The following is a 12770-nucleotide window of genomic DNA, read 5'->3' on the forward strand; positions in this document are numbered from 1 at the left end:
TCCCTATGCTCCAGTCATGAGTTTCCAAGGCTATGGAAGCCCTCTGAGTTCTCCGATTCTTATCTTGTTTAGACAAGGTCATAGTCAAAGTGGAGGTTCTCTCCTCCCTTCAGAGAAAGGTACCTCCTTCTTTGAAGACCTGTTCTTTCCACTGGGATCTCACTCGCAGAGATCTTTTGCCAGAGTGTCTTGGCTTTCCATGCCTGAAATACTCTCATGGGCTTTTCAGCCAGATCCGAATGCCTTTAGGGCTGATTCTGAGGCCAGAGTGCTATTTAGGACATCTGCCATTCTATGAGTCTGCTGAGTATCTCACTTCCCATGTTGGATCACTCTCCCCTTTATTTATTCCATCGGTTAGTGTTAGCAGGTACTAGACTTGTTTATGTGCTCCCTTTGACTCTTAGTCCTTTCATTATGATCAACTGTGAACAGAAATTGATCACTTGGAATAGTGAGATGGCATTGGTACATGCCACCCTGATGGGATTGAATTGGAATCCCCTGGTATGTTTTTAACTCTACCATTTGGGGCAAGTCAGCTTGAGCATGTCCCAAATTATACATCTCTTCCCTCTCTTATTCCCACTCTTATGTTTAACAGGGATCACATTTCAGTTAATTTTCAACACTTAAGAATAACTGTGTATTAATTACAGAATTAAACCAGTCATATTAAGTAGAACAGACAAAAAAACTACTAAGAGGGATAATGTATTAAGTTGTTCATTAACAGTCAGGGCTATGCTGATCAAGCAGCCTAATGTTTATTGCAGCTCAATTCACAATAGCTAAGACCTGGAACCAACCTAAATGCCCATCAACGGTAGACTGGATAAAGAAATTATGGGACATGTACTCTTTAGAATACTATACCGCAGTAAGAAACAACGAAATCCAGTCATTTGCAGCAAAATGGAGGAATCTGGAACACATCATGCTGAGTGAAGTAAGCCAGTCCCAAAGGGACAAATACCATATGTTCTCCCTGATCGGTGACAACTGACTGAACACCAAAAAGGAAACCTCCTGAAGTGAAATGGACACTATGGGAAACGGTGACTTGATTTGTTTTCTTAAAGATTTTTGTGTCCATGTTGAAAAGAGATATTGGTTTGCAGTTTTCTTTAATGTATTTTATAGATTTCGATATCAATGTAATGCTGCCCTCCTAAAACAGGTTAGAAGGTGTTCCTTTCTCTAGCTAGAGAACCTATGGAGGATTGGTGATATTTCATCTTTAATAGCTTCATAGAATTCACCAGTGACGTTTTCTGGGTCTGAGTCATTGTGGGAAGCTTTTGTTGAATCACAAAATAAAATTCTTCAGATCATGTAATAGGACTCTGAGTTTTTTAAACCTTTTTCTTTTGTCAACCTTAATGAATTGTACTTTTCAGGAAATTTGCCCATATTATCAATATGGTTGAATTTATTAGCAGAAAAAGTTTAATGCCTTACATAAAATATTTGTAGGATCTGTAAATGTAGAACTATAGATAAATGATTACTTATTTCAAGTAAAATTTTAAAGACTAGTTACATATTATATAATTATTTGGCTTAAGTTTAATTTATATTCATATATTTGTATCATCTGTTTTGGTTTCTTTTAGAGTCTCTGGCATTTTTAAACTAATTGAGCCTTTTAAATACTTTTGTTTTCCTGTTATACAGGCTTATTTGTAATACCTTTTTAAAAGTTTCAGTACTTTTTCTGGGCTTGCAAAATAAACCTTTTTTCTTGGAGTCTAACACGCCACTTCCCACAGAGTCTACGAAACTTGTTAAGGTCATCTTGATTTTCCTGCATACTTGGTCCTGTTGTTGGCATATTATTTCTTTGTATCTTATAAACCCTTCAACACATGGTTGTAATTTCTCTTTAAATAGTGAGACAGGGCACTGGAGACCACTTGGGTGGATATAATGGAATTCAGTGAGAAGTAGGTGAAGTCGAAGCTTCAGTGACTATGCACACATAGCAACAAGATTCATTTTCCTGATACAGTAGTCAATGTATTCTGTGCGTATTGATCTGCTTAACCAGTAGTATTACACAGAGGCATAACAAAACAGCCAGGAAAATCATATCATCATGTCATCTGTTTATGCAAAGACCCCCCCCCCAGATGCAGAACTCACAACAAAGCATACTAAAATAGAAGTCTATTGTGCCAAGTATTTTATAGGTTAGTGTTCCAATGCATACTGAGGTTGTATAGTTGTGTATAAAGTCTAACTCTGTATATGATTTCTGATCATATCTGCATGCCCCATTTTAATGTGAGATATCCCGTGTTGGTACTTTAAAATTAAGTATAAACTGCTTGGAAAAAAATATTGAGACATGTGTGTAATATGTAGTTGAAGAGATTTCTCAGCAAACTAAATGTGGGTTCACTGTGGATATGACTACAAGAAAAGCTCAGGTAATCTATGCCTAAACTCATTGAATCCATTGAAATAAAAGATGATACTCCTGTTTATAGCCTTTGCAGAAGACCATACCCAGATAATGGTATTGCATTTTTGGTGCTTTTATGGTTTATCAGTAGTAAGAGAGATTGGGAGGCTGAAGTCTAGAAATCATCTCTTGTGATTGGGGCTAGACTGAGTTGTAGGCATTTACTTGGCTACATGATACGTTTCTAATGCTTTAAAGGGAATTTTTGTTAAGTATTCATGTAACATGAATTCAGAGCAGAGTTTGAGCATACAGGGAGAAAGCAATCTGGCCCTCTAGTGACAGCTCAATCACATCCCTTTTTGCCAAGCCATTCAACACTGGCTCTGAAGTTGAATATAACATTCAGCCAAACAAAAGTCATGTGAACAAACAGCTTGTTTTTGCCCAAGGCTTCCCCTTAGAATAATGCCTTACACTATCTCGCTATTTGGCCCTGAACGTTTACACATGATATTCTGCAAGGATGGAAGGAGGGAAGGAGAGAGTATGTGTGTTAAATGAATTTGTCTATCATTCCATAGTCAGCATCCCTTACAGATTAAGTTTATAACTTGATGCTAGGCTTTGACTCAGTGAAGTACCCTTTGTGAGAAATTGCTAGAAAATTCAAAACTTCTAGTTAAAAATAATGTATTTTGTCCAATCATAAAATGCATTATAACTTTCCTCACATGTTCTAAGATTGAAATTGAATGTTGGGGCCAGCCCTGTGGAGCAGTGGACTAAAGCTCCAGCCTTCAGCGCCGGCATCCCATATGGGTGCCAGTTCGAGTCCCGGCTGCTCTTCTTCCAATCCCGCTCTCTGCTATGGCCTGGGAAAGCAGTGGAGGATGGCCCAAGTCCTTGGGCCCTGCACCTGCATGGGAGAACCAGAAGCTCCTGGCTTCGGATCAGCTCAGCTCTGGCCATTGCGGGTCATTAGGGGAGTGAACCAGTGGAATAGAAGATGTCTCTCTGTCTCTCTCTGTCTGCCTCTCTCTATAATGGTCTTTATTTTTTTTAAAGAATTTTATTTGAATGTTTACATGTAGCCCAAAAGTTAAAACTAGGGTCAATATATGTAAAACAGATAAATTTTGTTAACACCAATGTAAAAGCTGAGGTTTTTAGAGTTAATAGATTTCAGTGAGAAATATTTTCAAGTCTATGCAACCTTTGGAACTATCCCTTATTCCTACTTGGTGTTCCTTGGATCATCTCCAGTATCTTTTAAAGATACTCTGTAGTTATTGTGACAGAGAAGCCTCAACTCTCAGTTACTCATTAGTTTCTGACTTGTGAAAATTGCAAAATAGGTGATGGTGGTTGACTAGGGAGAACAGGTGAAAGGTCACTGTTGAAGAGATTAATTAAAATGTCTCAGAAAACTTGTCTGTACTCATTTGTCTAGTCCTTTCATATTCATACTTCAGTCCACTGCTAAGAGACTTTCACTTGCCCATGCTAGAGTGCAAGCATTCATCACCAATATATTTGACAGTTTATATGATGTGAGCTTCTTCCTGGAAAGATAGGAAGCACCATACTTATTCAATATGAAATACATAATTTACATAACCTTATGACTATCACAGTTGAAACTCATCCCCCTCACCAGCCACTAAATTTCTAGAACAACATGGAATCACTGAGGATCTATGAATTTTTAAAAATTATGAGTTTACTTCTGCAGTTTCACCAAAAAATGAAATTAAAAGTAAGTTTATTTGGGTTCAAACATTTTTTGAAATCCATTTTTTCATAATATATACTTTCTGTAAATTTTTTCAAGTTCTGTAATGGTAAAATTTTTTTATTTTTTATTTTATTTTATTTTTTTTATATGGTGAAAAAACATATATTTAGAATTAGGCAGCTGGACTCCGTTCAGATGATCCCAATTTTGTTGGCAACGTCCAGAGCATCATAGTCCAGAGCCAGCCGCACATACGCCTTCTTCTCTCCATCAGATCTGATCAGGGTGTTGACTTTGGCCACATCAATGTCATAGAGTTTCTTCACAGCTTGTTTGATCTGGTGCTTGTTGGCCTTGACATCCACAATGAACACCAGTGTGTTGTTGTCTTCTATCTTCTTCATGGCCGACTCCGTGGTCAGGGGGAACGTGATGATGGCATAGTGGTCAAGCTTGTTTCTCCTGGGGGCGCTCTTCCGAGGGTATTTGGGCTGCTGTAGGAGGCGTAGCGTCTTGGGCCACCCGAAGGTGGGGGACGTGCGGATCTTCTTCTTGTGGCTGTGGACACCTTTCAGCACTGCCTTCTTGGCCTTCAAGGCCTTCACTTTGGCTTCGACTTTAGGAGAGGCAGGAGCTTCCTTCCTCACCTTCAGTGCCATCTTGGTGAAAAGGGGTAAAATTTTTTTAAAAGATTACTTACGTAGAAGTGATTGTTTGAAACAGATTTTAGAGGACAGATGAGAGAATACTTTGTAAATCACATTAAAAGTCTAGAATAATACCAAATAGAAACACTACCAAAAATAGGAAATAATACCACTCATATAGACAAAAATTCTTAACACATTAATAAATAGCATTCAGCAATATATTATAGATAGTGTTTCAGAGTACAAGGCTGGTTAAACATATAAAAATCTATAGAAATCACCATATTAAGTTACAGGAACATATCACGTGACTCTACCAACTGATGGAGAAAGGCTATCTAGCAGAATTCAACCCTCATTTGTTAAAGTATGACTACAGAATACTTATAGGTTACACTTTACTTAATGATGGAAGACTAAATACTTTCTCCTAAGACTTGTTTTTTAAAACTTATTTTATTTATTTGAAAGGCAGAGTTAAAAAGGAGAAGAGAGAAAGATCTATTTGCTGTTTCACTCCCCAAAATGTCAGCACTGGCTAGGGCAGGGCTGGTCCTAAGCCAGGAGCCCAGAGCCTGTAACCTCCTTGCCTCCCACATGGGCGCAGGGTACCAAACGCTTGGGCCATCTTCTGTTGCTTTCCCAGGTGTGTTAGCCAGTGGACTGGATCGGAGGTAGAGCGGCCGGGTCTCAAACTCGTGTCCACATGGGATGTTGGCATTCTAAACAGAAACTTAACCTGCTATACCACAATGCCAGTCCTTTACCCTTAAAATGTTAAGACAAAGTTAATCTTTCTCTGCTCCTTCAATATAGTGCTATGTATTTTATTCAGTATAATAGATGAGAAAAGGAAATAAAATAAATCCATATTAGGAATAAAATTGTCTACATTTGCAAATAGCACACTTGCATACATAGAAGCTTCCAAGCAATCTATCAGAATATCTCAATAGGTGATGAGTTAATTCAATGCCTAATAATAGAAGATAAATATTAAAAATATTTGTGCATACTAATAAGATACAGAGAAATTTTAATATATCAAAATTCAGATTAATTTTTGTGTAGTTTTATAAAGTTACCTTTTAAAAAGACTTTATTTGAAAGGCAGACTTACAAGAGGAAGGTCGGGAGAGTCTTGGATCTACTGGTTCGCAGATGGCCAGATGGCCACAATGACTGTGGTGGGACAGGCTGAAGCCAGGAACCTGGAATTACATCCACCTCTCATGTGGGTGCCAGGGGCCCAAGTATCTGGACCATCTTTTGCTTTCTTCTATGAATTATCAGGTAACCAGATCAGAATTGGAGTAGCTGAGACCTGAAGCATCACTCTTATAGGATGCTGATATTCCAAGTGGTGGCTTAACCCACTGTGCCACAACTCAGGCCCCTCTAATAAAATCCTTACATTTTCTTAAATTACAGTCTTAATGAAAAAAATAAGATATCAATGAAAAAAGATGTATCATGGACATGGATTGAAAAACACAATGAATACATTGATTCTCCCCAAACTGACAAATCAGTTTGATGAAGTTACTGTCAAAATTCCATGAAGTTTTGTGTTGTTGACTAGGAGATAGAACAGATTGTCCTAAAATTTATATGGGAAGACCATAGAACTAACGTAGCTAAAACTTTTAAGAAACGATAATAAAATGAGAAGAACCAGTCTATAGAATACATGACTACAATTGCAATAATCAGGAATATTTGATATTGGCAGAGTGACAGATAAATGGGTAAATAGAACAGAATAAAGAACTCTGGAATAGACCTATTAATAGGCCAACTGATGGTTAAAAGCAATTTAGTATAGGAAATGAAGCTTTTTTTTTTTTTTTTGACAAATTGTGCTTGGATGATTCTATTCCCACAACCATTGCTCTCCCCCACAAAAGAATAAAATTTTACCCAAGTCCATAAAAATTGAATCTGAATGATGAACTTCAATATAATATTTGAATTTATAAAACTTTAAGAAAGGGTCTTTGAGTTGTAGTGTTAGGTAAAGTGATCACAGACTTGACACAAAAAGCACAATCCATAAAGTAAAAATAACAAAATGGACTTCATTAAAATTTTTCAAAAAGCTTTGAGAAAAATTCTAAGAGGCTAAAACAAGCTGGAGAATAGGAGAAAATACTTGTAAACAACATAGACGACAGAAGGAAAATCAAGACTATCAGTCAAATCTCAGCGATAAGAAAACAATCTGATATGAGAATTGAGTAAAAGACATGAAATGTTTGATGCCTACAAAATGCTGTTTGAATATCCAGAGATTATGTTGTGTGAAAAAGTCAATCCCAAAAGGTTATACTGTGTGATTCCATTTATATGCAATACTCATAAAATGAAAAATGATAGCAATGGAAAACATATTAGTGCTTACCTGGAGTTAAGAGTATTTGAGGGAAGAAAAGCAAATTTCATTTTTTTGTAAATTGACAGGAGGAATATTTGTGATAAACTATTGTACAGCTTGACTATATCAAGCCAGTATTCTAGTTGCAATATAATTTGAAAGATTTTTCCATTAAAGGAAACTTGGTAGGGAGCACATAGACTCTTTGTGTTATTTCATATAACAACACATCACTCTGCAATTATCTCTAAGGATAATTTAAAAATAAAACAAAAAATGGGATGTTCATTGGGAAGCAGAAGCCGGATTATAGTGAGTTACATTATTAAGAGGGTGGTTGGGAAATGTGTACAGGAAAATGTTATTCCCTAAGGCAAATGTATTTATTGGTTATATTTGCAGAACATAGTTACTCCTCTGAACTCAGCAGTCAGTTCTATACTCCCCTCCAGATGTTCTCCCTGAGTGAGCTAAAAATCCTCATAGTTGTAACTACCTAAATGTTAATGATTTCCAGTTTGATATTGTAGTCATTTTTCCTCAGACTTCACATTCTTAGACTCCCTGTATAGCAGACATAGTCAATGGATGTTCTACTGACACTTTACTGAAAGCAAAACTCTGCACTTTGCTCTCTTGCAAGAATTTGTGTCACCATCATCTAACTGTTCATTCCAATAACCTAGGAAATACTCTTCAGTATAATTTTCAGACCCTTTTTCACTTCAACACCAAGTTTAGATTATTTTCACAACTATTTTTGCATTGTTCAAAATCATATTTCTATAGGTGTGCATGTATTTGAAATACATATATATATATATATTTGTGTATATACATGGAAGAGTGACAGAGGTATATTCCATCTGCTCACTCACTCTAGAGATACCTGCAACAGCCTAGGCTGGGTCAGACCAAAGCCAGATGCCAGGAACTCCATCCAGGTCTGCTTTGTATGTGGCAGGGACCCAAGTATTTGGATTCTCATCTGCCTTCCAGGGGAATTAGTATACAGCTGGATCTGAGGCAGAATAATCAGGACTTAAAATAGGTAGTTAGTGTCCAAAGAATAATCAGAACTTAAAATCAGTAGTAACACAGGTGTCCAAAGCATTGGCTTAAATCACTGGACCACAATGCCCTTCCCAAATACAGCTTTTTTTTTTTTTTTAAGTTTTACTCCCTACTACCTGAATCTCATTTTTTGTACACCTTTCAGAGTTTTCCAAACTAAACATTATCCATTTGATCCCCACCAGCCACTGACTGAAACTCAAGGTGCGTGTCAGAACACAAAAGCCCTCTGTGACCTCATCCCTTCTACCTCTACAGCCTAAAAGGTCTTTGGGTAGGACTTTGTACTTTGGGAACATTAAGTTCCATGCAATTGCCCCACATCATAAATCTTGTCTTGTCTTGTAATGATCTTCTAGTAGTAAAGCTCTTTGTCTTTCCCCACCAAACCCTCCCAGAGAGACCATTCCACTCTTAAGCAGCTGTTTACTGTTCAATATCTAAAGACCAAAAGAATTACTATTTCCTCCACTTAACCCTAAATAATCACATAGGGTCATCTTCCCACAGTACTCTAGGTATTAGTATCTATGGGAACTATAAGAAACAATCTATGTATGTGGTTTCCCTGCTGACTTCTGAATATTCAAGGACAAGGAGATATATCCAGAAATCCATAATGATAAAAAGTGGATGTGTAACCTTTCAAAACCTATCCCAGCTTTCAGTTTACAAAGATAACTTGCTGTAACTCATAGAGCTGAAAATAAGAGGCAGATACGTACTTGTTTATACATCAAGTACTCATATGCAATGACAGTCACTGTGCCAGGGGCTAGGAATATGGTGATGTGAGACCATGCGTCATGTCTCAAAGTTAAATGTAATGTCCATCTGCAAGACGTGCATTGGAAAATGTATAATTGCAGATAGTTTTCACAAGATCATCCCAGAGATTGGGAAAAAGAGTATCAGCAATACTATAGGAAGTTAAAGACCAAAAGGTCAGAATTAAGGTCAGGAGACCACTGAAAGATCATGACATAAACAACAATCAGGCGCAGAGATACACATTTGGGACAAGTACAGTAAAAAGCTGAAGGAGCTGAATTCAGAGCAAAAGAACAGGATGAATGACTTAATAAAATGTTCAGTGGTATACATGACTTGATGTTATGGATGGTGTGAAATGTGGGGCATTGATAACAGGAATTCTAAAGAACCAGTAGAGGGCTTGCTACTGTATCCTTACCAAATCCCATACAGATGGGGTGTGGTCCCACTCAGGATGATATGCTGGCCTCAGTTGTTTGAATATATATATATATATATATATATATATATATTTAACTTTTATTTAATGAATATAAATTTCCAAAGTACGGCTTATGGATTATAATGTCTTCCCCTCCCATAACTTCCCTCCCACCCGCAACCCTCCCCTTTCCCTCTCCCTCTCCCCTTCCATTCACATCAAGATTCATTTTCAATTCTCTTTATATAAAAAAGATCAATTTAGCATACATTAAGTAAAGATTTCAACAGTTTGCACCCACACAGAAACATAAAGTGAAAAATACTGATTGAATACTAGTTATAGCATTAAATCCCAATGTACAGCACATTAAGGACAGAGATCCTGCATGAGGAGTAAGTGCACAGTGACTCCTGTTGTTGACTTAATAAATTGACACTCTTGTTTATGGCATCAGTAATCACCCTAGGCTCTTGCCATGAGTTGCCAAGGCTATGGAAGCCTTTTGAGTTCACTGACTCTGATCATATTTAGACAAGGTCATAGTCAAAGTGGAAGTTCTCTCCTCCCTTCAGAGAAAGGTACCTCCTTCTTTGATGACCTGTTCTTTCCACTGGGATCTCACTCACGGAGATCTTTCATTTAGGTTTTTTTTTTTTTTTTTTTTTTTTTTTTTTTTTTTTTTGCCAGAGTGTCTTGGCTTTCCATGCCTGAAATACTCTCATGGGCTTTTCAGCCAGATCCACGTGCCTTAAGGGCTGATTCTGAGGCCAGAGTGCTGTTTAGGACATCTGCGATTCTATGGGTCTGCTGTGTATCTCACTTCCCATGTTGGATCGTTCTCTCCCTTTTTTATTCTATCAGCTAGTATTTACAGACACTAGTCTTGTTTATGTGCTCCCTTTAGCTCTTAGTCCTATCAGTATGATCAATTGTGAACAGAAATTTCTCTTATTCCCACTCTTACATTTAACAGTGATCACTTTTCAGTTAAGTTTCAACACTTAAGAATAACTGTGTATTGATTACAATATTCAACCAAAAGTATTAAATAGAATAAACAAAAAAAAATACTAAGAGGGATAACGTATTAAGTTGTTCATCAACAGTCAGGGCAAGAGCTGATCAAGTCACCATTTCTCATAGTGTTCATTTCACTTTAACAGGTTTCCTTTTTGGTGCTCAGTTAGTTGTCATCGATCAGGGAGAATATATGATATTTGTCCCTTGGGGACTGGCTTATTTCACTCAGCATAATTTTCCAAATTCCTAACAGGGATCACATTTCAGTTAAAATTTAAACACCTAAGAATAATTGTGTATTAATTACAGAGTTCAACCAATAGACTAGAACAAAAAAATACTAAAATGGATAAAGTATTACATTATACATCAACAGTCAGGACAAGAGCTGATCAAGTCACTGTTTCTCATAGTGTCCATTTCACTTCAACAAGTTTCCCCTTTGGTGCTCAGTTAGTTGTCGCTGATCAGGGAGAACATATGATATTTGTCCCTTTGGGACTGGCTTAATTCACTCAGCATGATGTTTTCCAGATTCCTCCATTTTGTTGCAAATGACTGGATTTCGTTGTTTTTGACTGCTGTATAGTATTCTATAGAGTACATGTCCCATAATTTCTTTATCCAGTCTACTGTTGATGGGCATTTAGGTTGGTTCCAGGTCTTGGCTATTGTGAATTGTGCTGCAAAAACATTAGGGTGCAGACCGCTTTTTTGTTTGCCAATTTAAATCCTTTGGGTAAATTCCAAGGAGTGGGATGGCTGGGTCGAACAGTAGGGTTATATTCAGGTTTCTGAGGAATCTCCAGACTGACTTCCATAGTGGCTTGACCAGTTTGCATTCCCACCAACAGTGGGTTAGTGTCCCTTTTTCCCCACATCCTCACCAGCATCTATTGTTGGCAGATTTCTGAATGTGAGCCATTCTAACTGGGGTGAGGTGAAACCTCATTGTGGTTTTGATTTGCATTTCCCTGATTGCTAGTGATCTTGAACATTTTTTCATGTGTCTGTTGGCCTTTTGGATTTCCTCTTTTGAAAAATGTCTCTTGAGGTTCTTGGCCCATCTCTTAAGTGGGTTGTTTGTTTTGATATTGTGGAGTTTCTTGATTTCTTTGTAGATTCAGGTTATCAACCCTTTATCAGTTGCATAGTTTGCAAATATTTTTTTCCTATTCTGTTGGTTGCCTCTTCACTTTCCTGACTGTTTCTTTTGAAGTACAGAAACTTCTCAATTTGATGCAATCCCAAATGTTAATTTTGACTTTGACTGCCTGTGTTCTGGGGTATTTTCCAAGAAGTCTTTGCCGGTACCTATATCTTGCAGGGTTTTTCAAATGCTCTCTAATAATTTGATGGTGTCAGGTCGTAGATTTAAGTCTTTAATCCATGTCTAGTGGATTTTTGTGTAAGGTGAAAGGTAGGGTTCTTGCTTCATGATCCTGCACGTGGAAATCCAATTTTCCCAGCACCATTTATTGGATAGACTCTCCTTACTCCAGGGATTGGTTTTAGATCCTTGATCAAATATAAGTTGGCTGTAGATGTTGGACTGATTTCTGGTGTTTCAATTCTGTTCCATTGGTCTATCCATCTGTTTCTGTACCATTACCATGCTGTTTTGATAACAACTGCCCTGTAGTATGTCCTGAAACCTGGTATTGTGATGCCTCCGGCTTTGTTTTTGTTGTACAAGATTGCTTTAGCTATTCGAGGTCTCCTGTGCCTCCATATGAATTTCAGCATAATTTTTTCCAGATCTGAGAAGAAGGTCTTCGGTATCTTGATTGGTATTGCATTTAATGTATAAATGGCTTTTGTGAGAATGGACATTTTGATGATATTGATTCTTCCAATCCATGAGCATGGAACATTTTTCCATTTTTTAGTATCCTCTTCTATTTCTTTCTTTAAGGTTTTGTGATTTTCATAGTAGAGATCCTTAACATCCTTGGTTAAGTTTATTCCAAGGTATTTTATTGTTGTTGTAGCTATTGTGAATGGGATTGATCTTAGAAGTTCTTCCTCAGCCATGGCATTGTCTGTGTATACAAAGGCTGTTGATTTTTGTGCATTGATTTTATACCCTGCTACTTTGCCAAACTCTTCTATGAGTTCCAATAGTCTCTTAGTAGAGTTCTTTGGGTCCCCTAAGTAAAGAATCGTATCATCTGCAAAGAGGGATAGTTTGAGTTCTTCCTTCCCAATTTGTATCCCTTGAATTTCTTTTTCCTGCCTGGTGGCTCTGGCTAGAACTTCCAAAACTATATTGAATAGCAGTGGTGAGAGTGGGCATCCCTGTCTGGTAC

Source organism: Oryctolagus cuniculus, chromosome 2 (assembly GCF_964237555.1).
Source record: "Oryctolagus cuniculus chromosome 2, mOryCun1.1, whole genome shotgun sequence".
NCBI classification, from domain to species: Eukaryota; Metazoa; Chordata; class Mammalia; order Lagomorpha; family Leporidae; genus Oryctolagus; species Oryctolagus cuniculus.